A 27,406-nucleotide genomic window follows, 5' to 3' on the forward strand; every position below is an offset into this window, starting at 1 on the left:
ACAAGGGGACTCGGATTTTCACATGCACGCCCCCCACCTCTGTAGTTTTAAAACTAGTGGTGTTAGGGGCTCTGGCCCCTCCCAAAGGCAGAGGCTGAAAACAGAGAGGCCGTCCCTGGAGCAAGAGTTTAGAATCTCTGAAAGAACCCCTCCCGGCCACCGGACTGCCCCCCCCCCAGCGGGCTTCTCTCCAAACGCTGGCCCTTTTCCCTGACCCACGCCGCTGCTTACAATGGAGAAGCAACCAGCCAGAGGGAGGGAGAGAAAGAGGCAGCCCCCCGCACACCATTTCCGAGCTTCCACTCCTTCTCTTCCCAGCAGAGAAGCGCTCCGGGGCTTGCTAACTCTCGGTGTCAACTTCTCGCGCAAAAAAAGAGAACGCCAAGAACTATCCCCTGAATTGCCAGGGAGGGAGGGAAGGAAGACTGGGCTCTCCTCTTTGGAAAGAAGAGAGTTGTGGCTGCCCCCCCTCACCAACCCACCCCCAAAGAAAACCAATTCAGGTTTTTTTTTACCTATGCATTCAAAATGTCACATCAGAGACCGAAAGCTCCTTCCAGGGGGCGTTCCCCAAAGTCAGGGAGGGAAGATTCTTGGGAAAAAAAGCTTCCTCATCCGCACGAACCAATAAAAGAGGCTGGCTGGTGCCCCTCTAAGCTGGCTTTATGCTTCCGGAGCACTTTGCAGAGATGACCTTAGGACTCCAGAGACAGAAGGGATCGTATTCAAAGAGGCAGGAGCCGAGAGAGCCGGGCTGGGAAGATAGCCGCACCCCCCCTGCCTCCAGCGCCAGCCCTGGCACAAAAGGGAGATCTGGCAGGGTCCAGAAATGGACGGAGCAGCGAAGCTGACAATTTGTCACTCGGGCCAATTGTCAGGGAGATGCCAGGCTGGATACCAGAGGGTGGCAAGCTCAGGGGCCACCCCATGATAGCGAGGGGGCCCCCAACACCTGACCTCTGTGCCTTTCTCACTTGCATGTGAGAAAGCCCAAGATGTTCCAAGGAAGCTGGGAATTCCCCGCAATTCCAAGGAAAGGGCCAATAGCGAAGGAGGAGTTGGTTTTTATATGCCGACTTTCTCTACCACTTAAGGAAGAATCAAACCGGCTTACAATCGCCTTCCCTTCCCCTCCCCACATCAGACACCGTGCGAGGTAGGCGGGGCTGAGAGAGCTCCAAGAGAGCTGTGACCAGCCCAAGGTCACCCAGCAGGCTGCACGTGGAGAAGTAGGGAAACCAACCCGGCTCAGCAGATTAGCCTCCGCCACTCTTGTGGAGGAGTGGGGAGTCCAACCCGGTTCTCCAGATTAGAGTCCACTGCTCCAAACCATCACTCTTAACCACTACACCACGCTGGTGCGGGTGGGGTGGGGGCTCAACCCCTACAACCACCCCCAATTCTGTCTTGGTTTCTGCGAGCGCTGCCACCCTACACTGCAGGGCTGGGGAGAGGGGGAATGAGAAAGAAAACCAGACACACGCGCCAATCGGGAATTCCTCTTGGCTTCAAGGAGAAGCACCAATGCCTGTAGATGGAAGTCCTGGACACAGGGGCGGATTTCTCTTTAAAGGGCTAGGCCAAGATTTAATGACATGTCGCAATGCCTTTGTGAGATATGCTAGTAGGAGCAAGTTGCAAGCCTCTGTGAGAGGCTGGAGGACGTCCCCGTGCACGCACCCATGCTCTGGAGAAGGAGAAGCGCCAGCGCGCGCCTGGTCGGGAACCAGATGTCTTGAGAGTTCCCTCCATGCTCAGCATGATTTTTTGAAGGAGTCCAAAATGAGGGCCATTCTCTCCTTTTGCATCTTGGGAACAACATGCCGTGAGGGCCCTGACACTCCTCCAACGGGGGCTTTCAAGATTCCCCCCTCCTGTCAGGGTCCCCAGAGCTTCCCGGGGAGTTCTTGTTCTAGGTCACGTGCCCTGCTGCTGCCCCAGGTGAACAACCTAGAACCACAACACTCCCTCTCTGGATGCGGGGGGTGGGGGGGCAGACACTTTGGCCTGTCTCCTCAAAGCCTAGCACAACTGTTGAATGACAGACTGCCGAATTACAACTAAGAATGAAGCTCAAGAGTATCCATTCTCCTGGACTTAATAGAGATCTGGGATTCCTGTCTCATTACCAATGCTGATTTCTCCGCACCTACTTCCCCTCTGCATATCACACCCAATCCAATCACGCCTGCTAATGTCATTTACTTGCTTTTGACATTCACGTTGCCCTTGTGTGTGTCTAATTCACTCTTCTCTACTTAAGGGCAGATGGACTCACGTCCTAGCTGTACCTGAAGAAGTGAGCTGTGGCTCAAGAAAGCTCATACCCCTGCCAGACGTTTTGTTAGTCTTTAAGGTGCTACTGGACTCTTTTGCTCTCTTCTATACCTCAACTGTGTTTTTTCTTCAAGCAAAGAGCAGGCCCTTTTGTAAGTAGACTGAAAAGCACAAGGGAAAGTGTAATTAGGTACCGGCGGAGAGAGAGGGATGGTGGTAAGCAGCCCAACTTTGCCAGTGGTGAGCCTAGAATTGCCCCCCCCCCCCCAGACAACCAAAGAGAGCAAATAAAAACTGGAAGGGCCGCTCCTCTCATCTGTTGAGAACATCAGTGCTCCACTCATGTGACCAGCCTAGTTGCTCACAGCCCAGTAAACGCGTTGATGGCCCTGTTAACTTAAAAGTAAACTTCTTTGCATACTTAAAAAAAAAAAAAAGATTTCCCCGTTAGGCCGCAAACATAGAATCACAGTCACAGAGGTGGAAGGGACTACCTGGGTCATCTAGTCCAACCCCCTGCACAATGCAGGAAATTCACAACTACCTCCCCCCACACCCCCTGCGACCCCTACTCCATGCCTAGAAGATGGCCAAGACGCCACCCCTCTCATGATCTGTTTAAGGTCATAGAATCAGCCTTGCTGACAGATGGCCATTTAGCCTCTGCTTAAAAACCTCCAGGGAAGGAGCACTTACCACCTCCCCAGGAAGCCTGTTCCACTGAGGAACCGCTCTAACTGTTAGAAAATTCTTCCTAATGTCTAGACGGAAACTCTTTAGATTTAATTTCCACCCGTTGGTTCTGGTCCGACTGTCTGGGGCAACAGAAAACAACTCGGCACCAAGCTTGGGAATGAAAGTTGAGGGCTAGAAAATCCCTTCTTTTGGCTGATGGCTGCGGAGTCCAGCAGCGACTACCGAATATCTATTTTGAACAGAGCAGGAGCCTTGGGAAAGGATTCGCCACTCGCGGCAATGAATTTGGTGTCGCAGCTTAACAAACGTAGACAGATTCACATACGGTTCCTTCTCTTTGTGGGTCTGCACTCCCCTCTGGAGCAAAAGCATTCTAGTCTGGAGGTGCTGCAGTGTTGCTGGAAAAAAACCACACATGCCACCAGGTAATGCAGAAAGCCAGTAAAGTAAGTGTGTGTGTGTGTGGGGGGGGCAATGCCATGGTGGAGCTGGAAGTGCCATCACGTCACAGCTGATTTAAGGCGACCCCGTAGGGCACTGGTTCCCAACCGGGGGTCCATGGACCCCCAGGGGTCCGCGAGAACTAAATTAAGGTCCGCGAAACAAAGTTATAAACCCATAATAAATTAATATTTTCAATTAAAAGTTCTCTATTAGAATAATATTTGAATATATTTTTTATAAGTTTAATGTTTAACTAACAGTTATGATTAAAGTTTATTTTCAAATTCTCGGAATTTTTATTTTGAACCTTGGGGTCCCTGCACCAAACAAAAAAGCCCTACTGGTCCTTGGTCAAAAAAAGGTTGGGAACCACTGCCGTAGGGTCTTCAAGGCAAGAGATGTTCAGAGGTGGTTTGCCATTGCCTGCCTCTGTGTGGGCTGAGAGAGTTCGGAGAGAACACATGAAGCTGCCTTATACTGAATCAGACCCTTGGTCCATCAAAGTCAGTATTGTCTACTCTGACCGGCAGCGGCTCTCCAGGGTCTCAGGTAGAGATCTTTCACATCACCTACTTGCCTGATGCCGGGGATTGAACCTGGGACCTTCTGCAGGCCAAGCAGATGCTCTACCGCTGAGCCACAGCCCCTCCCTCTGTGACTGTCTGAGAGAACGGTGACCCGCACATCTCAGGCTAACCCCCAAGGGGAGTTTAACCCCAAGGTCGGTTTTCCAATTGAGAAGCGACTTCCTTTGAGGCAGGGGTGTCAAATCAACGGCCTGCGGGACAGATCCGGCCCACAAGCCAGCCAAGGCAGCCAACCCCCCCCAGTCCCAATCTGGGTTGGTAAGCCTGCTGCGGGCTCGCACCCCACCCCGCTCCCGATCTAGGCTGGTGAAGAATGGCCTGACCAAGTGACATTTATGTCATATCCGGCCCTCGTAACAAATGAGTTTGATATCCCCTGCTTCAAGGGATTCACTGCCTGACTTCTACCCCAAATCAAAATGAATCCTAGACGAGGTCCAGGCAAATAGCAATGGTTCCAACAGCGCTATTTCCTATGAAATTCCACATTCAGTAGGAGAAAGGGTCTTTGTTGGCGGCGTTACAGTACAGGGAAGACGTCGACTATGGGTATGTGATCATGCCAGACATGGCTGTATTTTGGGAGCTGGTGGGAGCAGAAACTCTGCGACGGATGCAGAAGAAAAAGAAGAGTTGGTTTTTATATGCTGACTTTCTCTACCACTTAAGGAAGAATCAAACAGGCTTCAATCACCTTCCCTTCCCCTTCCCACAACGGACACCCTATGAGGTAGGTGGGGCTGAGAGAGCTGTGACTAGCCCAAGGTCACCCAGCTAACTTCATGTGTAGGAGTGGGGAATCAAACCCGGTTCTCCAGATCAGAGTCCACCGCTCCAAACCGCTACACCACGCTGGGTCTCATGGCCTGCATTTCAGCCCAAAGGGTCAGGAGTGTGAGTAGGGTTGCCGGCTCCGGGTTGGGAAATACCTGGAGATTTTTTGGGGCGGAGCCTGAGGAGGGCAGGGTTTAGGGAGGGGAGGACTTCAGTGCCATAGAGCAGGGGTGTCTAACTCAATTACGAGGGCCAGATGTGACATAATTGTCACTTGGTCGGGCAGTGTCATACCTTGCCAGCCTAGATCGTGAGTGTGGGGGGTGCTGCCTCGGCTGGCTCGCGGGCCAGATAAAAGCTGTCAAGGGGCCGGATTCGGCTCGCGGGCCTTATGTTCAACACCCCTGCCATAGAGTCCAATTACCAAAGCGGCCATTTTCTCCAGGTGAACTGATCTCTATCGGCTGGAAATCGGTTGCAATAGCAGGAGATCTCCGATCTAAAAATGCCTAGGAATTCCCCCCTAGGGTGGGCCGCACAACAGAGGCCTTAAAAGTGGTCACTGCCATGCTATGCTGGCTATCGTCCCAAGCCTGAATATAGCAAAGCCACGCCCACTTCAGATCCAAGTCCCCCCTCCTGCCCCCACCTTCACCACTGACAAACCCAAACCCTTCCACCTTCAAATACAAGATCTCTCACTTTCCGACACGACCCCACCCACTACTGAACAAGTTAACCACAGGAAGAAGCAGGCTTCGCTCGCCAGAAGAGAGAGAAATCCACCGGAAGAGGAAAAGTTCACGGGAACTTAATTGAGCGCCATGAAAAAAAAAAGGGCAGGGGTTCGAGAAACGACCAAATGGATCAGCAAATGATTTGATTTTGCTTTGATGTCAAAGGCAACACACCTGGTGAAAAGGAATTAAATCGGTGATTTTAAGTTGAAATGGCAACCATTGTATGACAAACATACACGTGTTTTAAACTCTGGTATTTCTTAGTGTGTAAGGAGGCAAAATGTTAAACTAGTACTTAGCACCTGAAGTTTGTAGTTTTAGTTTAATTAATATAGAAAATACACGTACAGGTATATGTATGCACTTTACCGTAAAAGTCAGTATTTGATTATTAATTATTAATTAAGTGCTTCCAATTTTTTTTCTTGTTTTTAGTGAGTAGTTTCGAAAAAGACAAATTAAGGATTAAGATTAGAAACCAATAATTTAAGTCTCAGATCGGTGAAAGGGGTATGATTGCATTATTATAGTGAAGCTTGGGCACAGACGTGCTTACATTTCTGTTCCCCCCCATGTTTTTCCCCTTTTTCTTTTTTCTGTATCCCTATATATAAAAATAAAAATTATTTTTTTTAAAAAGGGCGGGGGGAAAGAAGGAAACTTTTGAAAATGTCACATGGAAGCAACCACATGGAACGATGTAGGAGAACTCAAGAGTGAGGCTTTGGTTACTGGGGGATTGGGGAGGGGGGGGCTACTAAAACCAGCAAGGAAGGGTTGCCATCCTCCAGGTGGGGCCTGGAGACCTCTGGGATTACACCCCATCTCCAGATGACAGAGATCAGTTCCCGTGGAGGAAACAGCTGCTTTGTAGGGTGGACCCTATGACGTTATACCCGCCTGAAATCGTTCCCAAATGCCAGCCTCCACGGGATCTACCCCCAAATCAAACTATGAAACATATTACCGAGCGCTCATGCATATATAAAAAACAAGCCGGTATGGCAACAAACACAAGGTTGATAATCTAAAACTGCATACCTGGCATGTGGTTCTAGATTACTAACCTTGCTTTTGCTGCCATACAGGCTTATTTTTCATATATGCAAGAGCACTTGATAATAAATATGCTTCATACGAGTTTGGCGTGTGGTTTTAGATTATCAACCTTGTAATTGTTGCCATACGGGCTTGTTTTTAATAATATGCATGAGCACTTGGTAATAAATATGTTTCATAGTTTAATTGAGTTCTTTCCCACCCAACCTCTGGGTACCCAACGTTGTTTTTAGATTGGGGTCCCCCCCCGGTTTTGTCTACCCCCAAATCTACAGGAATTTCTAAACCCGCAGTTGACAACCCTAGCTAGAATGAACGCACATGAAGCTACCTTCTATCGAATCGGACCGTTGGTCCATCAAAGTCAATATTGTCTACTCAAATGGGCAGCATCTCTCCAGGGTCTCAGGCAGGGGTCTTTCACATCGCCAACTTGCCTAGTCCCTTTAACTGGAGATGCCTGGGACCTTCTGCATGCCAAGCAGATGCTCTACCACTGAGCCATGGCCCCTCTCCAAGGCTCTCCAGGGTCTCAGGCAGAGGTCTTTCACATCACCTACTTGCCTGGTCCCTTTAACTGTAGAGTGAACGTGGGAACTTTAACGTGCCAAGGAGATCCTCCACCACTGAGCCATGGCTCTTCCCCGGAGAAAAGGGCGAGGGGATGGCCAAGAACCATTAATTTACTACCAGACTAGAGAGGTCATCGAAGAAGGTTGGTTTATATACCCCAATTTTATCTTCCTTTTAAGGAGACTCAAACCAGCTCACAGTCTCCTTCCCTTCCTCTCCCCACTCCTCCATATGAGCAACGGACTCTAATCTGGTGAACCAGGTTTGATTCCCCCACTCTTCAACATGAAGCCAGGGGGGGGAGACCCTGGGCTACTCACAGTTTTCTTAGAGCTCTCTCAGCCTCACCTACCTCACAAGGTGTCTGTTGTGGGGAGGGGGAAGGAGATTGTAAGCCAGCTTGATTCTGCCTTAAGTGGTAGAGAAAGTCGGCATATAAAAGCCAACTCTTCTTCTTGTGAGGCTATGTCATTGTGTGTATCCGTGCAATTCAGGACTATGAACAGGCACGAAAGAAGCCCGCCGTGGGTGCCAACCTGCTATCTACCCCCACCATACATTTAAGGGTACCCTTCCTACAAAGGATAGCCTCTCTTACCTTCATAGCCACGGGGGGGAGGGGCGTAAGGAATGACTGAACACGTGTGAAACTGGTCCCAAGTCCAGCAGGAAATGGAACCCAATTCTAACGCAGAACTCATAGAATCACAGAATCATAGAGTTGGAAGGGACCATCAGGGTCATCTAATCCAACCCCCTGCACAATGCAGGAAATTCCAAACTACCTCCCCCCCACACCCCCAGTGACCCCTACTCCATGCCCAGAAGATGGCCAAGATGCCCTCCCTCTCATCATCTGCCTAAGGTCATAGAATCAGCACTGCTGACAGATGGCCATCTAGCTTCTGCTTAAAAACTTCCAGGTAAGGAGAGCCCATCACCTCCCGAGGAAGCCTGTTCCACTGAGGGACTGCTCTGTTAGAAAATTCTTCCTAACATCTAGACGGAAACTCTTTAGATTTAAAAGACACCACTCGACAACGCTCCAGCTCTGTAACCTCTGAGATATAATCAAATTACTTATCACCCCCTTTGATCTTCACAACAACCCTGTGAGGCAGGTTAGGCCAAGAGACAGAGGGATGCCATGTTGGGATGCCGTGCCACCTCCCACCCCACCCCGGGTCACCCACTTCTGGCTTGGAACGGCAGTCTAGCCCCACAGGCCTAAAAGTGCCCCACAAATGCCCAAGCCGTTCCCGAATCCGATCCGTAACAAAGCACCGACGAAGCCCTCACCCCTTGGGCATAGGAGAAAAGCACAGCGTTCACCCGATGGCACAGCCTAGAAGTGTGTGTGTGTGTGGGGGGGAGCCCCCAAATAAGACACCAGCGACGCCATCCTGCAGAAACCCAGCCCGGCCCCGTCAGGGCGCTCGTGGCCTCCCAGACTTCTAAAATTTCTCGAGAGAGAGAGAGTCGCCAGAGAGCTCCCGTTGCCTGGTAACCGCCTCGGGGACCCGACAACGCGGACACCATTACAGGACGGCGCAAACATGCCCCCGATGATAATCGTTACGAAAGAAAAATAATTTACGGACAAAGTTTGCACAAACGTTACAGAACGGCAGGGCTACGGTTCGGTCTTCTGCGTTTGCACATCTCCAGCGCATGTTGCGCTTTGAAAGAAAATAATGTGGGGGGGGGGACCACAAAAGGTATCATTATTGAGAGAGTGAAGTTCTTAATTTAGCAGACGAGGGATGGGGGGCATAATTAGGCAGTCTGAACGGGCTTCCTGCAGGGTGGTCAATTTTCCTCAATTTTAGCACAGAGGGGCCACTTCAGGAGGTGGAAAACCAGCGGAAATGCCACAGCGGCTCGGCTTCGGCAGAGACTCGATGGTCACCAGAAATGGAACCTGTGGCCTCTGAATCCCCCCCCCCCATGGCTTACAATCACCTTTCCCTCCCTACAACAGACCCCGTTAGGTAGGTGAGGCTGACAGTGTGTGACTAGCCCAAGGTCACCCAGCTGGCTTCAGGTGCAGGAGTGGGGAAACAAATGCCGTTCACCAGATTAAGAGTCTGCCGCTTATGTGGAGGAATGGGGAATCGAACCCGGTTCTCCAGATCAGAGTCCATTGCTCCAAAACACCGCTCTTAACCATTACACCACGCTGCCTCCTTTGATCGAAACAAAGTCGGGGAATGGGATTCCTTAAGTCTCCACAGCTCCCTTCCATGAATCCCCAACTCTTCGGCTGTTTGAACCACCCTGGCTCGGCTCCATTAAAAATACCTACTTACTATCCGAGCCCAGCCGTCTGCAACCAACCCTCCAGCTCTCCATGCCACTTTGGCTGAGAGACAGTCCAGCCAGGTCAGATTCATTAGTAGGGATGAGCCCCCCCAAATCCATTGGGCTTTTGGGGCAAACGTTCCCCATACTTCTGAAAACACCCCCCCTTTCCTTAGACTTTAATTTTATTTACTTGCTCAATTGGTGTGCCATCTTTCAATTAAAAAGATCACCTGGGGGTTTCAGCACCCAGCGGGCCACGATACACTCATGGCACCCCCTGCCATGATGCCATCTTCGATCAAGTAAGATCGCCGGTAAGGCGGCAACAGCAGCTGCCGCCAAACACAACGCAAGGTTGGGAGAGAAGGAGAACAGGCAAATCTTGATATTGTCCAAGTATTTATGGGGGGGGGGAGAGAAGATTCACAAATCACCACGATTGATCTAACCGCCCCAAAGTAATTCAAGAGAGGCTGAATAGTTGCTCAATTTGATAGTATGCTGGGGGGAATTTGGATCACTTCTGGAGACATGAAGCTGCCTTATACTGAATCCTACCCTTGGTCCATCAAAGTAAGTGTTGTCTACTCTGACTGGCAGCAGCTCTCCAGGGTCTCAAGCAGAGGTCTTTCACATCACCTACCTGCCTAGTCCCTTTAACTGGAGATGCCGGGGATTGAACGGGGGACCTTCTGCATGCCGAGCAGATGCTCTACCACTGAGCCACAGCCTCTGATCTGTTGAGAAAGGCTGGCCTAGGCTATGCGAGTCAGGGCAGAAAGTCCAGCATTACCACCCCCAAACTGCAGGTGAGAGGCAGAGAGTGGCTTCCGGTCTTTATCTCCTGTGCCCTCTTTCCCCGCTACAGGGCTCTCCCCACACTTTTGGGGGGACTGATCTTATCTGCCTTCTTTGGCCAGCGCAGCAAGAAGCCAGTGTCTCTTCTTGCCAACTTAGGACAACTTGCTGCATCTTCCCCCACCCCCGCTTTGCACACGTGCGGCAAACTAGCAGCTTCTGCAAAGCGGCTAGAAGAACCCACCCCAAGTTCCGTTTGAATTAAAAAAATAAAAATAAATAAAAACCGGAACAGTTCTCAGAAAATGAAAGTAAAATCAACACAATTAACACAAATGGTAACTTTTAACCTCAAAATATTCCAGCTACAGTCTAAGGCACAGAAAGTCAAAAGTCTTGCTCACCAGAGGATGTGGACAATCTATTTACTTATTTCATCATATATTCTTTATTCTTTTATTTACTTTCGAATTTCAGGTCAGGAGACATCGAAACCACCGAACGTGTATTGTTTAGCTGTCCATTTTATCACGAGGCCCGTATTAAATTCATTGCTCCCCGATCGGTGGATTCCCTGATAAGCCAGTAGAGTTCCTGACTAAGAGGCTCCTGATGGGTGAAACTCCACACTTTTCGCTCCCAGCTGCCAATTTTTGCGCCATCGCAATTAAAACTCGCAAAAATAGGATGGAAAAAAATAATTAAACCTTACTATACTTTTAGAAATATTAGGATGTTAAGTTAATTCTCGTGATATGTTTTAATATTTTACATTTTAATATCATTAGACTTATCTACCGTAATTTTGTAATTTATATTAGTTTTGCAGTTCTATTAAAACAGATAATTTTTTATTATTAACTTTTGGCTGGTCACAGACCGTATCAATAAATACATACATTCTAATTTCTTGATTTTCTCCAAGTACTGATATGTTTCCTATTACAGGTTGAGTATCCCTTAACTGGACAGCTTGGGACCAGAAGTGGTCCGTATTTTGGATCTTTCTGTATTTTGGATATGTCCAGATATTGGATATCCAGATAAGGGATACTCAACCTATATATATTATGTTCTCTATGTTACTTTCAAATGAGTTTTTTGGCATGAGTCCTTCTATTTCATCTGTAGTAATCTCAGGGCTCTTTATCTTTTATGTTCTGTTTTTGTCAATTTCAGATAATGAAAATATATTTTTTTAAAAAGTCTTGCTCACGTGAGAATGAAGTAAAAGAACCAGCCCAAAGATCCATGCAAGAACTTTGGAGCCCTTCTGGATCAGACCCACCGTCCATCCAGCCCAGTTTCCTAGTCATCTCAATTCTTGCACATGTTCCCACAATCCCTGTTTTGACCCAAGCGTATGGTATTCAAATGGAAACTGCCCCAAAGATGGCACAGAAGCACCCCCCCCAAGAATATCAGAAGTTGGCCCGCCAGATCTAGCCAGCTTCTGAATGTGTCCAAGAGGATCTACCCAACAACCCATCACGCTTATCTTTAGGATGCAGATAGGGATTCAAAACAGATGAAAGTATTTCTTCACACAACGGATAGTTAAATTGCGGAGCTCCCTGCCCCAGGATATGGTGATGGCTGCCAACTTGGAAGGCTTGAAGAGGGGAGTGGACATGTTCATGGAGGAGAGGGGTATTCATGGCTACTAGTTAAAATGGATACTAGTCATGATGCATGCCTATTCTCTCCAGGATTAGAGGAGAATGCCTATGATATTAGGTGCTGTGGAACACAAGCAGGATAATGCTGCTGCAGTTGTCTTGCTTGTGGGCTTCCTAGAGGCACCTGGTTGACCGCCGTGTGAACTTGATGGACCTGGGTCTGATCCAGCAGGGCCCTTCTTATGTTCTTATGGCTGCCATCTTGAAAGGCTTTGAGAGGGGAGTGGGCATGTTCACTGAGGAGAGGGCTATCCATGGCTACTAGTCAAAATGGATACTAGTCATGATGCATCCCTATTAACTCCAGGATCAGAGGAGCATGCCGAATATATTAAGAGCTGTGCAACACAGGCAGGACGGTGCTGCTGCAGTCGTCTTGTTTGTGGGGCTTCCTAGAGGCACCTGGTTGGCCACTGTGTGAACAGACTGCTGGACTTGACGGGCCTTGGTCTGATTCAGCATGGTCTTTCTTACGTTCTTATGGATGACCTGGAAATTATGGCCACACACCCACATTGCTTGCCGCACCCACAGTATCAGTGGTACAGTGCTCCTCAACATGAAAGCTCTAATTCACAGCTAGTGGCTGCACAGAGAACTACATTCGATCTACCTGTGCATCTGCTTCCCACCCCGCCTCTCAGGAGCCCCTAACCCTTTTATCCTCACAACAACCCTGTACGGTAGGTTTGTCCGAAAGAGTGCAACCGGCCCAAAGTCACCCAAGAGTGTGGGTGGCATTTTCTTCCATACAAGGAGCCCTACTGGAACCAAGGGTCTACCTACCCCATCCCCCTGCTTCCAGCAGGGATGCCCGGAAACGAGGAGCCCACAAGTGAGGAAGGATGGCGAGAGACCCTTCTCCCCACTCCCAATATACTGTATTTATTTTATTAGATTTTTATCCCGCTGTATCCCGTCTGAGGCCGGGCTCAGGGCGGCTTACATCCATATAATATCACATGAACACGTGAAGTTGCCTTATACTGAATCAGACCCTTGGTCCATCCAAGTCAGTATTGTCTACTCAGACCGGCAGTGGCTCTCCAGGATCTCAAGCAGAGGTCTCTCCCATCACCTACTCGCCTGGTCCCTTTAACTGAAGATGCCGGGGATTGAAAATGAGACCTTCTGCATGCCAAGCAGATGCTCTACCACTGAGTCTCAGCCCGTCCCCTAAAGCCTATTGACTTCAAATGAAGCTGCCTTATACTGAATCAGAGCCTTGGTCCATCAAAGTCAGTATTGTCTACTGAGACCAGCAGCCGCTCTCCAGAGTCTCAGGCAGGGGTCTTTCACATCACCTACCTGACTAGTCTCTTTAACTGGAGATGTCAATTATCAAAGACTGTTAAATAAAAGAAAATACTTTAAGAGTGTTATTTTTAAGCATGTTTGCATTTTGAGTAAAAAATAATATCCTTGATTGTCTTTGCCTGTGTCTTCTATAAAGTTTACACCTCCAGTAAAGGTAGTCCCCTGTGCAAGCACCGTGTCATCATTGACCCATGGGGTGACGTCACATCCCGACGTTTACTAGGCAGACTTTGTTTATGGGGTGGTTTCCCATTGCCTTCCCCAGTCGTCTACGCTTTACCCCCAGCAAGCTGGGTACTCATTTTACTGACCTTGGAAGGATGGAAGGCTGAGTCAACCTTGAGCCGGCTATCTGAAACCAACTTCCGTTGGGATCAATCTCAGGTTGTGAGCAGAGTTTTGACTGCAGTACGGCAGCTTACCAATCTGCACCACGGGGCTCCAGTACCTGGCATTAAATTTTATGGTACACCTGGCCCGCTCGACCAAGTGACAATTATGTCATATCTGGCCCTCGTAACAAATGAGTTCAACACCCCTGCCCTAGAAAGACCCAGCAGAGGAAGCCAATTTAAATACCACAGTCGCTGCCCTCAACCATCGGCCCGGTGGAACCTCTCCATCGTACAGGCCCTGCGGAACTGAACCAAGTCCCTCCCGATACACCCCCCCCAAAAGAGCGCTACACTCAGCTAGCAACAACTTACTGGAGGTCCCTGGATCGAGAAGTATCCGGCTGTCCTCAACCAGGGCTAGGGCTTCCTCAGCTCTAGCCCCAGCCTGGTGAAACTCACTATCGAGTGAGACCCGGGATCTGAAGCAATTCCACAGGGCCTGTGAAAACAAGATGTTTCACCAGGCCTACGGTCAAGGACAATAACAGTTTTCATCATAGCTGGCCTCCCTCCTTTTTACCTATTTATTTATATTTTGCCTATTTATATTCCCCCATTTCTTTCCTTATTGCGGGGGCCCTGTTGTTTCTCCCTTCCCTTATTCTCTTCCCTCCAATTGGCTCCCTGCTATTGTTATACGGTTTTAAGGGTACCGCTGGAATCTGAAATAGATACTGAGGAGCTTTAAAATGTAATTCGATGTGTTTTTTAAATTGATGTTAGGATATGCTGTAAGCCGCCCTGAGCCCGACTTGGTCAGGATAGAAGTAGAATGAATGAAGAACTAGATACGGGCCCGGGTCTCACTCGACAGAGTTTCAACAGGCTGGGGCTGCAAAAGCCCCAGCTCTAGTCAAGGACAGCCAGATATGTCTTAGGCCAGGGATCACCAGTAAATTGGTTCCAGACGAACGCAGCACTCTTTTGTGGGGTATACTGGGAGAGGCAGTCCCACAGATACAGTGGTCTCAGACCGTTTAGGGCTTTGAAGGTTAATACCAAAATCTTGAACCTGATCCAGTACTCAATCTGGAGCCAGTGCAGCTGGTGGAACAATGGTTGGATATGTGTTCTCCACGGGGTCCCTTGTAAGGACCCGCGTTGCCGCATTCTGGACCAGTTGTAGTTTCTGGAGCAGCCTCAAAAGCAGTCCTGTGTAGTGTGAGTTACAGTAGTCTAGTCTGGAGACTTGGTACAAACTTAACTCCACAAAGCAGGTATCCCAAGCATCTCTTAGAATCATAGAGCTGGAAGCGACCACCAGGGTCATCTAGTCCAACCCCCTGCACAATGCAGGAAATTCACAACTACCTCCCCCCCACACCCCTAGTGACCCCTACTCTATGCCCAGAAGATGGCCAAGATGCCCTTCTCATTATCTGCTTAAGGTCATAGAATCAGGATTGCTGACAGGTGGCCATCTAACCTCTTCTTAAAAACCTCCAGGGAAGGAGAGCTTGCCACCTGTAACTGTCAGAAAATTCTTCCTAATGTCTAGATGGAAACTCTTTTGATTTAATTTCAACCCGTTGGTTCTGGTCCGACCTTCTGGGGCAACAGAAAACAACTTGGCACCCTCCTCTACATGACAGCCCTTCAAGTACTTGAAGATGGTTATCATATCCTCTCTCAGTCTTCACCTCTTCAGGCTAAACATACCCAGCTCCTTCAACCTTTCCTCATAGGGCTTGGTCTCCAGACCCCTCACCATCTTTGTTGCCCTCCTCTGGACATGTTCCAGCTTGTCTACATCTTTCTTAGATTGAGGTGCCCAAAACTGAACACAGTACTCTAGGTGAGGTCTAACCTCTTCATTGAAAATCTCAGCCCAGAAGACCTGTTGATTGAAATAAACAAGTGACACTGAGTAGGTGATGGGTGTCGGAAGGGGGGAGAGCCCCCCCCCCAAGAGCTGGTTGAATTTTTTTTTAGCAAGAATATTGAACTGGGACCCATTGGCCTCCCCCGTCCCCAGCACCAAAACAGAGGGCCTCACACACACATTACCACCAGTCTGTTTTAGGTGAACGGCAAAGAACTAAAGAAGCAAGACGACCAGAGAGTTTTACGGCTCCAAACCTTTGAGTTTTCCCATTCTTCAGTCCTATTCTCATGACATTGTTTATTCCTTAGACTGAGTTTTGCTGACCACTGGAATGGTTTTTAGCATTTTATAACCCACCTTGAAGAGTCTCGGTGAAAATGATGGGTGATAAATGAAAATACTATTAATATTTGCTTGAATCAAAGCACCAGAGCTTCTGGGTTCTACATCGTTTCAGCACAGAAGGGTCACGTGCGAGAGAGCAAAATGTTTTAATAGGAGCAGCCCCGCCTCCCCCCTTATCTCAGGTACTGAGAGGTATACTGCCTTTCCACTTGGAGATTCAACTCGGCTCTCCAGGAATTAATGAAATCTTCTTTAAAAATAAAGAAAACAAAGCCACCTAAAAAAACACACACACACTAGAAGGCATCACGTCTTTTGTAGCAGCAAGTTCTTATGAGTGAACTACGCATCGCATGAAGCACAAGATGCCCTTGGTTTTACCTGTCCTTATGTTCATTGAGTGGCCCTCAAGCTCTAGTATTACAAGAAAGGGAAGGGACGGAAAATGCACATGATGCTCTATGAATAATTTTATAAACTTAAAGATCCTTCTGGACTTTTAGCAAATTTCAGAATGATTTGGGGGGCGATGGGAGAACAGATTAGGGGGGGAACGCCAAACTTTTTTCAAAGTTAGCAAGCCAAATATAAATAAATAAATCTAAAGGAACAAGCATTGAGGTAGGAGAGAAGAAGAATTAGTTTTCATATGCTGACTTTCTCTACCACTTAAAGGAAGAATCAAACTGGCTTACAATCACTTTCCCTTCCCCTCCCCACAACAGACACCCTGTGAGGTGTAGGTGAGGCTGAGAGAGCTGTAACTAGCCCAAGGTCACCCAGCTGGCTTCATGCGGAGGAGTGGGGAACCAAACCCGGTTCTCCAGATTAGAATCCAACGATCCTAACCACTGCTCTTAACCAGTACACCATGCTGGCAATACACAGATTTAAACTGAAGGAACAAATATTGTAAAAGGCAGGGGGGAAGAAACGCACCCTCCTGGAATAGAGGATACAGAAATCCCGGAAGAGGGGGATTGCCGTTGAGGTTAGAGGGGCAAATTTTAACAATAGCCTCCCCCACACCTGTTGACCTATTTTGCAGTAACAGAATTGTGAGGGGGGGCTTTTATTACATAAAAACCAACTCTTCTTCTTCTACTAGAGGGCAGATATTACAATTACACCACACGAAGCAGACTTCTACTGAATCAGACCCTTGGTCCATTCAAGTCAGTATTGTCTTCTCAGGCTGCCAGTGGCTCACCAGGGTCTCAGGCTCAGGTCTTTCACAACACCTACTTGCCTAGTCCCTTTAACTGGAGATGCCGGGGATTGAACCTGGGACCTTCTGCATGCCAAGCAGAGGCTCTACCACTGAGCCACGGCCCCTCCCCAACATACCAGCTGAACAGAGAATATGTCCACATGGTTCAGATGAAATCAAAACAATTGGTCACGTTCTCTTATACTGCAAGTTTTATTGTGACATCCGAAGAGAACCAATCCAACCTCTATTAAAAAAGCTACCTGGCCGCTCAGAGGAATTTTGTTAGGTATCTCCTCTCAGTTAAAAGATTCGAAAATCACTAAACGTGTTGCAAAATTTTGTTGTATGGCAACGAGGATAAGGCTCACTATAGTGACAGCAATAGACGAAGGATGAATACTAATCTTGATTTTAAATTATCTTTCTCAAATCTGAGATCTAATGTTATTTAATGTAATTTAACTTTTAATATTTATTGTATTGCGTTTATCACTGTTACGCTGGTCTATGATAAGAACATAAGAAAGGCCATGCTGGATCAGACCCAGGCTCATCAAGTCTAGCAGTCTGTTCACACAGCGGCCAACCAGATACCTCTAGGAAGCCTACAAACAAGACGACTGCAGCAGCACCGTCCTACCTGTGTTCCACAGCACCTAATATAATGGGCATGCTCCTCTGATCCTGGAGAGAATGGGTATGCATCATGACTAGTATCCATTTGGACTAGTAGCCATGGCTAGCCCTCTCCTCAATGAACATGCCCACTCCCCTCTCAAAGCCTTCCAAGTTGGCAGCCATCACCACATAAGAAAGGCCAGGCTGGATCAGACCAAGAGCCATCAAGTCCAGCAGACTGTTCACCAGGTGCCAACCAGGGTGCCTCTAGGAAGCCCACAAACAAGACAACTGCAGCATTCTCCTGCCTGTGTTCCACAGAACGCCATATAATAGGCCTGCTCCTCTGATCCTGAAGAGAACAGGTATGTGTCATGACTAGTATCTATTTTGACTAGTAGTCATGGATAGCCCTCTCCTCCATGAACATGTCCACTCCTCTCTTACAGCCTTCCAAGTTGGCAGCCATCACCACATCCTGTAGCACGGAGTCCCACCGTTTAACTCTGCGTTGTGTGAAGAAATGCTTCCTTCTATCTGTTTTGAATCTCGCACCCTCCACCTTCAGCAGATGACCCCACGTCCTAGTATTATGAGAGAGGGAGAAAAGCTTCTCCCTGTCCACTCTCTCCACACCACGCATAATTATATAGACCTCTGCCATGTCTCCCTTTCACCGCCTTCTTTCTAAGCCAAACAGCCCTAAGTAATAAAGTCAGACCCCAGAAGCCAAAAGGCACCCCCAACAAACTGCACCGTAACTTGCAAAAAAAAAAAAGGGGGGGGGATTAAAATCCAACAGGTGGGTTCCTCTTGGAAAGAGCCGGCCTCGAAGCGCAATGCCCCCCCCCCCCGGCCGCCCCGCATCTTCAACTCCGCGGTTTGAATCTCTGCTTCCCAAACTGGGAGGGGAGATCGTGATGGTGGAAGGAGGAAGAGGAGGAGGAAAGGCTCGAGAACGGCCGGGGAAGGAAGGAAGGAAGGAAGGAGGGGCGGCCCGCGACGCCACCGATCAGGCCGGCTTGCAACTTTTGCAAACGCACAAAAAAGAAAAGGGGGGGGGAGAGAAAAAAATTAAATAGGCCGGCTCGGATGCTCGGCGGCGCCGGAACCTCCAACTGGAGGCAGGGGGGGGGGGGGGAAAGAAAAATAATTAAATAAAAAGTTCTTTGGAAGAAGGAAAGATTGCAGGAGGAGGAGCGTGGCTTCACCCCCCCCCGTTCAAACGTCGCTCCGGCGTCCATTAAACTCGGGGTCAAGTTGCACGCTTAGGTTCCCCCCACCAAAAAAAAAAAAAACCCCTACCACCACTCACCCGCAACTATTTTCTCTTTTAGCCCCCACCCCCACAAAAATCGGGAAACCAATTCACCGAAGATTTCCTTTAATGCTCCCCCTCTCCCTTAGAAACTGGGAGTTAGGGCGGATTAAGTCCCAATCCGATTTGGGGTCACTCCGATCCACCACCACCCCGGAAAGAAACCAGGCGCGGAACCCCCGGAGGGCCGAGGCGAGAAGCACGCCTCCCCCCCCCCCGCCACCCGAAGCAACTTTCCCAAAAGATTCACTTACGGATTCAGGGGGCGCGATCCGGATTAAAAGGCGGAGGACCGGAGCGGCTCCGGTTCCCTTTCCAAGGTCGCCTGCCTCCCCCCCGACCTCTCCTTCCACCGGGGAGGGAGGGGTAAAAAAAGGGAGGAAAAACCCGGCTCTTTTAAAGCAACCGGCGAGTCGCCTTCCTCTTGCCCGAGCCTCCCCCCCCCCTTGCCCGGATGCCCAATAATGCGCTTCGAGCACACATGGAGGCGCCCAGGGGAGCATGCGCGCCCAAGGCCGGCCCCCCTCGGCTTGGACCCTCCCCCAGGCGCTTAAGCAGGATGCAATTTTTTTAAAAACCTTCCTCCTCCTCCTGTTACTTTGCACAAAAAAATGGGAGCAGCTGGAGAGATGGGAGCGAGGCCGGCCAGGTCAAGTCGAGCTGGGGAATGGGGGCTGCATGCGCGCCAAAGGCAATAAATGGGGGTGGGAATAAATTGGGGGAGGGGGTGATCATGCAGCGGCGAAGCAAATTTGCCATTTATGCACGGGAGGTTTTGCCTTGGATTTGGCCGCTCGTTAGATGCACATTTCCCCCCCCCATCCAAATTTTCAAAACTCGACAGTAACCCCCCCCCCCATGCAGAGTTTTGAGAATACGGATTGGGGGGGGGATGTACGGGCGAAAACGCACGGGAGGTTTTGCCTTGGATTTGCCACTCTCTAAATGCATATTTTCCCCTAGCCAAATTCTCAGAACTCAAAAATAAGCCCCCCGTACGAAGTTCTGAGAATTCAGCTGGGGTAAATGTGCATTTAGAGAGTGGCAAAGCCAAGGCGAAACCCCCCGTGCGTAAATGGCCAAAGAGGCTCCCTCCCTTGCTCTCGCCCCCGTCGCTGTTGTCCGTGCAAGTTGGTGCCGCTCTAAAACCCCTGTCCCACCCCAAGTCCGATTTAGCGTTGGGAGGTTTCGCCTTGGGCTTGCCGCTCTCCAGATGCACATTCCCCCCATCTGAATCCTTAAACTCAGAATGGGGGCTTATTGTTTTGAGGATTTGGACGGGGAAAATGTGCATCTGGAGATCGGCAAGCCCAAGGCAAAACCTCCCGACGTGAAACGGCTCGCGTTCCCTTTTTGCACCGGACACCCAGCTCGAAACGAAGAGTCCCGGGGAGTTTTGAGAATTTGAGTTTGTTTTGCAGCATCCTTGGGTTGGTACGGATGTTGCCAAGTCCGGGTGGAGAAAAGCCTGGAGATTTGGGGCGTGGTTGGTGGAGCCTGTTGGAGGGCAGGGTTTTTTGGGGGGGAAGCGGGGGGGGGAATCCCTCCACGTGTTGCGGCGGCGGCGGCTGCATCCGGTCTTGCAGGGCCTGGGGCGGAAAGGGCAGCTCAGCCTTCCCTCGCCCGGGCTCCCACCGAGCGCCTGCCCTGCAAGGTGGGGCGCCGAGCATGCAGCATGGGGTGGGGGTGGATTGCATGCTCCAAGTAACCGAGTGCGTTGTCCCTCTACCCAGACCCTAAAGTTGGCTTTCTGGGGAGGAAGCATCGGTGGAAAGAGGCCGGGCTGCGTCCTTAAGTTGCACTGGTAGGGTTGCCAGGCCCCTCTTCGCCGCAGGCGGGAGGTTTTTGGTGCGGAGCCTGGGGAGGGTGGGGTTTGGGGAGGGACTTCAAGGCCGTAGAGTCCAATGGCCAAAGCGGCCATTTCCTCCAGGGGAACTGATCTTTATCGGCTGGAGATCAGTTGTAATAGCAGGAGATCTCCAGCTAATACCTGACTCAGTGTTCTTTGGTGGTCAGCTCTGAGTGACAACAGGCATTTGTTTCGTGCTGATGTGAGAACCCTGTGCGGTGTAGAAATTAGAAGAACGTAGGAGGGTTCGTATGGGAGGCTCATGTTCACATCCCAACTCCAGAAAACTCAGAGCGAGTCGCGCTCTTTGTCTCTTCTCCAGCCTACCTGTTGTAAGGTTTAAGTGGATTCCATGGTTTGCCCCCCCCTTCTGCTCCTTGAAGTGTGTGTGGGGTTTGTTTGTTTTTAAAGAACCCTATTGCTGTGAGTGTGTGTACAATGCATGTGTGTCTACATCCAGCTAAAAATTTCATAATTATTTACAGGGGGGCAGAACAGCTATGGGGGAAGATTGCTGCCTTCAGGTATGTCTTGTGGACTCCCCAGAAGCATTTGGCTGGACCCTGTGAGAAGCAGGAGTCTAAATGGACCTTTGGTCTGGTCCAGCAGAGCTCTTGAACACGTGAAGCTGCCTTATACTGAATCTGACCCTTGGTCCATCAAAGTCAGTATTGCCTACTCAGACCAGCAGCGGCTCTCCAGGGTCTCAGGCTGAGGTCTTTCATGGTCCCTTTAACTGGAGAAGCCAGGGATTGAACCTGGGACCTTCTGCATGCCAAGCAGATGCTCTACCACTGAACCACGGCCCCTCTTCTTCTGCTCTCCACAGAAGCGTGTCTTGTAGGACTGACCATGTCGTACCCTGATTTTTTTTCTTCCCGTGTAAAAAAATTAAAAGGTAAAGGAGTCCCTGGCAGAGGACAGAGTTTTTAAAAATTCAGAACAAATATTAAAAAGGGCTTTCCCTGCTGTGAGTAGGGGGTTCAAGGAGGACCGGTTTGGGAGCCACAGCCCAGTGGCAGAGCATCCCGAGAATGTCCTGGGTTCAAATCCTGGTATCTCCAGGTGAAGGCTGTTGTGTCTCGGAATGGCCCGTGTGTGCCCGAAGAACAGAAGAGACCACGCTGGGATAGCTCGACCAGGGGTCTGACCTGGCACAGAGCAACTCTGGAGGGACTGAACTGTCCCTTCTCTTGCTTCCTTTAATGTTCTCCTGGGAAAGTCTGGGGGTGCGGCAAGGGTGAGAGCAACCTGCTGGGAAAAGAAGCCCTCAGCCCTTGTGCTTCTGCACGAGTCACTGTTCCGTGTGGGCTTTCTCACTAGAATGAGCCAAGCCCGGAACCATGTCTCATGGAGAGATGCAACGGGTACCATCTTTTGAGTGCAGGCACTCTTTTTTTATGTGCTAGGTTTCTGCATTGTGAGAGACTGAATGTTCAAAGACAATGAGGGGCTGGGGGGGGCAGTCCCTGATTTGAAGGAGAGGTCAGACTAGAACAGTGAATCTCTCAGGGATGCAGCAGGCAGGGGAGGGGCTGTGGTAGAGCATCTGCTTGGCATGCAGAAGGTCCCAGGTTCAATCCCCGGCATCTCCAGTTAAAAGAGACTAGGCAAGGAGATGATGTGAAAGACCCCTGCCTGAGACCCTGGAGAGCAGCTGCCAGTCTGATTAGACAATACTGACTTCGATGGACCAAGGGTCTGATTCCATATAAGGCAGCTTCATGTGTTCTGTGGTTAGGTTGTTTGGACAATCCAGGAGAAGGTTTTAAACCAGGGTTGTCAAACATACGGCCTGGGGGCTGAATCTGGCCCCTTGAGAGCTCTTATCTGGCCCACGAGGCAGCCACACACACACACCCCAGTCCCGATCTGGCCTGGCCCAACCAAGTGACATTTATGTCACATCCGTCCCTCAAATGAGTTTGACATCCCTGTTTGATCAGTCTGACTAGGACTAGCTGATCTAAACAATTTGCTGTGGCAACCCTTCTAAACAGCTATCAGCATTTTTATTTTAGTTTAAAAGTTATTAGCAACTTTTTGTCTTTTCCCCCATCCTCTTATCCCCAATTCGTTTTCCTTATACAAGTTATTTCTTATAAAAGATTATATTGATGTACATTTGTGCTATCTGCTTTGAGTGTCATTGAGAAAGGTGGACTATAAACATAGTAAACAAAGAAGAGGAGGAGGAGTTGGTTTTTATACGCTGACTTTCTCTACCACTTAAGGCAGAATCAAACTGGCTTACAATCACCTTCCCTTCCCCACAACCAACACCCTGGGAGGTTGGGGCCGAGAAAGCGTGACTAGCCCAAGGTCACCCAGCTGACTTAGTGTGTAGGAGTGGGGAAACCAATCTGGTTCACCAGATCAGCGTCTGCCGCTCATGTGGAGAAGTGGGGAATCAAACCCGGTTCTCCAGATGAGACTCCACCGTTCCAAACCACTGCTCTTAACCACTACACCAAGCTGGCTCTTATAAAAATTATTTCTTATCAAAGATTATATTGACGTACATGTGTGTAATCTGCTTTGAGTCTCAGTGAGAACGGTGGACTATAAACACAGTAAACAAAGAAATGAAAGTTAGCGTTGTAGAGTCAAGTTCACAAACCAACCAATACGACTGCCCATGTTTCAGCCCACAGGGCAACTTGGAGAGAAGGCGGGATCCGCGCAGTCCCTGGAAGTAAGACGGCTGTCAGCGTTACAAGGTGTTGAACGTCCTGGGGCGGGCCCTTCAGGTGACAGTGTTTTGAGACGGAAGGCATCAGCTGTGCTGTTCTAATTGCGCTCCCTGGTGGCTTGATGCACAGGGAAGAGGGCCGGGGTGATTCCCGGAGGGAAAGGGCTACCCTGCACGTCGCCAGTCAGGCTTCTAGGGAACAGACTGAGGAGCTTTTTTTCCCAGATGGATTTGAGCTGGGCTTGAGAAGACTGGCAATGTTAACTGTTTAACCCCCCCTTCCACCCCCATTCGCTCGCAAGCCCTGGCGTAAAAGCCTGAGATGGGCCAAAGATGGACACCCCTGTTTACCCCTTTCCACCCGTTCACTGTTCACTCACAAGCCCTGGCGCAAAAGCCTGAGATGGGCTGAAGACCAACACCCTCCTCGAGCAGAGATTGAGAGCCAGTGTGGTGTAGTGGTTAAGAGCGGTGGTTTGGAGCGGTGGAGTCTGATTTGGAGAACCGGGTTTGATTCCCCACTTCTCCACGTGAGCGGCGGACACTAATCTGGTGAACTGGATGTGTTTCCCCACTCCTACACACGAAGCCAGCTGGGTGACCTTGGGCTAGTCACAGCTCTCTCAGCCCCACCTACCTCACAGGGTGTCTGTTGTGGGGAAGGGAAGGTGATTGGAAGCCGGTTTGAGTCTCCGTTAAGTGGTAAAGAAACCAACTCTTCTTCTGGAAGGCTTAGCAAAGGCTCTCCTCCATACATAGTTGATCAGGACTGACAAAGGCCTCTAGCTGCCACCTGCATGAATAACAGGCACTCTGTCAGAGTTCTCATTTTTTCCGTCTGCTGTGCCTCGGGTGCGAAAAGAGCAAACACTGATCGAGGCCATTTGCTCTATAGAAAGGGGGGTTTCTCAGTGCACTCATTCCCCTGAGTCTTTGGGGGGGGGCACAGCCTCCCCTGTAGTTCCCACCTCCCACAGGCATTCTCTATTTCATCCTTCTACTTTTGCCCATGTAATTATAGAATCACAGAGTTGGAAGGGACTACCAGGGTCATCTAGTCCAACCCCCTGCACAATGCAGGAAATTCACAACTACCTCCTCCTCCCATACCCCCAGTGACCCCCTACTCCATGCCCCGAAGATGGCAAACACCCTCCAGGATTCCTTGGCCAATCTGGCCTGGAGGAAAATTGCTTCCTGACCCCAAACCATGTACCCAGGGCAAGGAAGAAAAAGCCACGAGTCGGTGCAAAGGCTTGAATTAGTAAATATCCAGTTTGAATCTTTAATGTGTTTATACCCCACCTTTCTCTCCCTAAAGGGGCCAAAAGCAGCAAACACAGTTCTAGCTTCCATTTTACCCTCACAACAACCCTGCCAGGTAGGTCAGGCTGAGAGGGTGTGGCCAGCTCAGTCACCAAGCAAGCTTTCACGGCAGGGCAGGGATTCGGTCCGACGCTCACTACTATATTGTACTGGCTAGCAACACAACCTATCCTAGAGAGTGGCTGTAAGCTCTATACAAATAAGTGCCAAGGTTTGTTGGTTGTAAGGGAATACCTGCCAACCGTTCCTCGAGGAGAGCAAGAAAGGAGGGCAGAGCTGACTCCCAAGCCTCATATGCTGGCTTCACTGGAAAAAGGATCTTGGAGAGAAGTGCGCAGAGGGGGGGCCCATCGCTCACTGGGGGAGCACAAACTTGACATGGGGAAGGCCACCGGCTCAATCTCCAGTGAAAGGGAGGGCTGAAAGAGAGAGCCAGCTTGGTGTAGTGGTTAACAGCGGTGGTTTGGAGCGGTGGACTCTGAAGAACCGGGTTTGATTCCCCACTCCTCCACATGAGCAGCAGAGGCTAACCTTGTGTACTGGATGGGTTTCCCCACTCCTCCACACGAAGCCAGCTGGGTGACCTTGGACTAGTCCACAGCTCTCTTAGAGATCTCTCAGCCCCACCTACCTCACAGGGTGTCTCTTGTGGGGAAGGGAAGGTGATTGTAAGCTGGTTTGATTCTTCCTTAAGTGGTAGAGAAAGTCGGCATATAAAAACCAACTCTTCTTCCTCTTCTCTGCCCCAGAACTTGGCAAAGCTCAGAGTGACAACTCAGCGAACCCTCGGAAAAACAGACTAGATTCTGCTTGCAAAAGTTCTAGCGTGGCGTCCCCAGCAGCTGCATTCTCTAGAACTGGGCGTCTCCTTGCTACATCTGCTATGAAAATACCAGGTTCAAAACTGCTGAGAAGCAAGTGGGGATGACCCTGGGCTAGTCCGCCTTGCCTGCTCCACAGGGTTGTTGTGAGGATTAAATGGGAGAAGGAAGTCCCCTGTATCCAGCCTTGCGCTCCTTGGGAGAGGGGCTGGCTAAAAATATAATAGGCGGCAGCAGGGACTGGTCACTTAGAGGGCTTGTGTGACGAAGATGTTCCGCCAGGTTGAGGACTTTTGGCTGCTCCATTACATTTGCCCCCCCTTCTATATGCTCCCTCCTCCCCCCCCCCACTTATTTTGCAGAGGGTCTGTTATTCTCGGGGGTCAGCTCTAGGGCGCCATCTCTATTTTTTATTATTTTATGGAGCTTAATTGGTTTTAACTATTTCTGCTTTTAAATGTATGTTGGAAATGTTGTTACCCGCTCCGAAGCCCCGCTGCAGTGTGTGTGGGGCGGTATAAATCTAAAATATAAATCAATAAAGATTGTAACTGGGAGGTTCTGAATCACTGGTTCTGACCAGTGTTAATAGAGGGTGGAGAAAGGAGAACGAATGCACGCACCACGGCCCTTCCGCAGATGCATCAACAGTGTTTCCAATAAACTTTACACTAATTCTCTGTCATGCTGAGGCATAGCTACCAGTCACGGTTTACAAATGTGGATTTTCACAAATGTAACAAGCTTTAATCATCGCAAAACCTTCGAAGGAGAAAGCCGGCTGCAGAGTGCACTATTGAACATAAGAAAGGCTATGCTGGCCCATCAAGTCTAGCAGTCACACGGAGGCCAACCAGGTGCCTCTAGGAAGCCCACAAGCAAGACAACTGCAGCAGCATTTATCCTGCCTGCGTTCCACAGCACCCAATATAATGGGCATTCTCCTCTGATCCTGGAGAGAATAGGCACACATCATGACTAGTAGCCATGGATAGCCCTCTCCTCAGTGAACATGCCCACTCCCCTCTCAAAGCCTTCTAAGTTGGCAGCCATAAGAACATAAGGGCCATGCTGGATCAGATCAAGGCCCGTCAAGTCCAGCAGTCTGTTCACACGGAGGCCAACCAGGTGCCTCTAGGAAGCCCACAAGCAAGACAACTGCAGCAGCATTATCCTGCTTGTGTTCCACAGCACCTAATATAGGCATGCTCCTCTGATCCTGGAGAGAATAGGTATGCATCATGACTAGTATCCATTTTGACTAGTAGCCATGAATAGCCCCTCCATGAACATGTCCACTCCCCTCTTTTCAAGCCTTCCAAGTTGGCAGCCATCACCACATCCTGGGGCAGGGAGTTCCACAATTTAACTGAGTTGTGTGAAGAGATGCTATTGGTATGCTAGTCAAGAAGACACAAACATTTTCTCTTCAGGTTATGGATAACGGTAGCAAGGACAGAAGTAGTGTTTGCTGTTTCCCTGAATACTAATGCTTCCAAAAAGATATAAACACACGTTCATAGAGTAGCTTCTCCTGAGATAAAACCGTAGAGAAGGGACCGCCACACATACAGAAATGGGGCCCCTTTCTTTCCCCTAACAAGCCTGTAAAAAAAAATATATATATAGTAGTCCACCTGAGAGCCATCCAAACTGCAGCATGGGAATATTTCAGCATCCCAATCTTGACTAAAATATGGGACAGGTAGAAAAAACGTAGAGATGGGAACCGAAATAGGCTTTGATCTAAGTAGCA

General features: G+C 49.5%; 1 protein-coding gene across 2 annotated transcripts in view; it reads right to left on the reverse strand.

Moving 5' to 3' along the window:
- Positions 1-27,406, reverse strand: part of GATAD2A (GATA zinc finger domain containing 2A) — an 82,909-nt gene that overhangs the window by 39,528 nt on the left and 15,975 nt on the right. Inside the window, exon 1 of one of the 2 annotated variants that reach the window (XM_056845141.1) lies at positions 516-560. The exons of the other annotated variant lie outside the window; for it this stretch is intronic. The gene's annotated coding sequence lies outside the window, so the exon portion shown is untranslated. Of the gene's footprint in view, positions 1-515; positions 561-27,406 lie in introns of those variants that run through there. 2 annotated transcript variants of the gene reach the window in all.

Source organism: Euleptes europaea, chromosome 2 (genome assembly GCF_029931775.1).
Source record: "Euleptes europaea isolate rEulEur1 chromosome 2, rEulEur1.hap1, whole genome shotgun sequence".
Classification (NCBI taxonomy): Eukaryota; Metazoa; Chordata; class Lepidosauria; order Squamata; family Sphaerodactylidae; genus Euleptes; species Euleptes europaea.